The sequence below is a fragment of the Octopus sinensis genome, linkage group LG12 (assembly GCF_006345805.1).
Source record: "Octopus sinensis linkage group LG12, ASM634580v1, whole genome shotgun sequence".
NCBI lineage: Eukaryota > Metazoa > Mollusca > Cephalopoda > Octopoda > Octopodidae > Octopus > Octopus sinensis.
In genome coordinates this window covers 29,189,829-29,192,328 of record NC_043008.1, presented here as the reverse complement: position 1 = coordinate 29,192,328, position 2,500 = coordinate 29,189,829, and the positions used below count along the sequence as shown (strand labels likewise).

The 2,500-nt window shown below is 34.3% G+C and overlaps 1 long non-coding RNA gene across 1 annotated transcript in view; it reads left to right on the top strand.

Moving 5' to 3' along the window:
• LOC118765590 overlaps nt 1-2,500 on the top strand; it is a 6,047-nt gene that overhangs the window by 1,236 nt on the left and 2,311 nt on the right. The window contains exon 2 of the long non-coding RNA XR_005001450.1: nt 169-176. This is a non-coding gene — a long non-coding RNA (uncharacterized LOC118765590). The remainder of the gene's footprint in view (nt 1-168; nt 177-2,500) is intronic.

Here is a 2,500-nt window from a genome sequence, read left to right as displayed (position 1 = left end):
TATCTGTTAGAGGAATAGAACTTATACAGACTAAGAACGACACGCGACCTGACAGAAATAGCAAAAATACGCCCCTCAAATCTCACTGGACCTTACTCAATGGTACAATTTTAAATATTAATTAATGAGGTTGGGCAATGACATTTGTTATGTCTTTGATCGGGTCAGACATAAGGGTGAAAAGTTAATTGCTCAAATTTTAACTTAAGGACAGAAGCTTTGACGGGTTTCTAACAAGTTAATAACATGAATCCCAGTGCATGTGTGGTTCTTTATTTCTTCGAACCCGAAAGGATGAAAGGGGATGTAGATCTCGGCGAGATTTGAACACAGAACGTAAAGACGCGGAAGAAAAGACGTGGTTGAAATGACATTATTTTGCCCGACGCGTTAAGTAGTTGCGCCATGGTAAAAATAATTGACTAGCAGTCTAGGAAAACACCAGAGGGTCTCAGTATATCATACTCATAGTAAGCCTTTGAGTATTCTACCAATTAATGCATGAGACACTTCAAAATAAGTTTTTAAGTGAAACAAACCAAGCAAAACAGAAAACAAATGCGCTATAAGTACAAGCTTACTAATTCATTGTATAAATATACTAGTGATTTTCAACCAAGGCATTCACTTGGGGGGCCCATATAAAATTTTGTTGATTCAGTTTAACAGCAATAAATCGGTTATACTTCTATAATACACAAAGTATTTAAGTTTTTCAGAGGTATCTGTGTGGTGAGAATATTGCTTCCCAACCACTTGGTTCCATATAAGTGTATACGAGTGCCCACGTGGATGTGCGTACATGGGTGGGTTTATGTGTATGCGTGCATGTGTGTGTCCATGCAGATAGGTATGTTTATGTATGCATAGATATGTATAACTTCATCTGTCTCTCTCTCACTATTTATCTATCTATCTATGTATATATATATATATATATATATATATATATATATATATATATATAATATATATATATATATATATATATATATAATGTATATATATTATATATGTATATATATATATTAATATCTATAATATATATATATATATATATATATGTTCGAGTATGTCTGTCTGTCTGTATATATATATATATATATATATACAGACAGACAGACAGACATTCTCGAACATACATACACACTCATATATGTGATTTATCTATATCTATACGAATATATATATATATGCATAATCGCAGGTGTGACTGTGTGGGAAGAATTATTTTTCCCTACCACTTGGTTTCGGGGTTCAGTCCCACACCGTGACACCTTAGGCAAGTGTCTTCTACTATAGCGTCAGGCCGAGCAAAGCATTGTGAAACTGAAAGAAGTCCGTCGTGTATATATGTATACATATTCATGTGTATGTTTGTGCCCTTGTGTCTGTGTTTGTCCCCACCTCACCATCACTTGACAACCGATGTCGGTGTGTTTACTTCCCTGAAATTTAGCGGTTTGTCAAAAAAATTCGATAGAGTAAGTACTAGGCTCAGAAAGAATAAATCCAGGAGTCGAATCTTTCGACTAAAAGCGTTGCTCCAGCATGTCCGCAGTCAAATGACTGAATCGTGTAAAAGATTAAAAGGGCATATATATATATATATATATATAATATATATATATATATATATATATATATATAGATATATATATACACTATATATAGACATACATGCATATGCATGTATATACATACATACAATATATTTTGTTTATTCATTACTGTTTTCAATTTCGTTTTCGTCTCTTGTATTCACATCCGTCTTGTGCGTTCACATTCCTGTCTTCTACCAAGAAATCTAATGCTTACAGCTTAGTTTTTTTTTTTTTTTTTCTTGGGGCTGGCCGAGTTGGAGCAAATATCAGAATTGAACAGCCGAAATTTGCTATGATGATTCGGTGTCTGACTGAAGATTGAAGGCTTCGAATGATTTGTCTGTGTTCCGTGTTCGTCCCTTCCTGTATTTCACGTTCATTATATATAAAAACATCATTCTTATATATATATATATATATATATATATTATATATATAGAGATAGAGAGAGAGAGAGAGAGGAGAGAGAGGAGAGAGATTTTAATGCATATATGTATGTACACTCACATACACATTAATAAACATCTATGAATAACTACGTATGTACGCATATTTTCAAACAGAAGGAGATAGTTTGGCAACGGCATAAAGTGGGTGGGAGAAGTTCGTGTGCTTGTGTCTCTGTGTGTGCGTTGCAGTAATTATCGCCTGTCTTAAGTGGACAGAAAGATAAAACAGATGAAGTATAATAGGAAAAGAAACGGTACATATAGAAAAAGAAAGTTAAGTGTGTAGCGTGTGAGCGTGTATGACTGCGTGGGTGTGGTGATAAGGGATAGAGAGAGCGAGGAAGAGAGACAAAAACAAGGACAAAGAAGAAGGTTACCTACTATCTTGTTAGACCAGAAGAATTCTCTGGCAGATGTGTGTACATGATTAGCTGAGGTATTGACAAA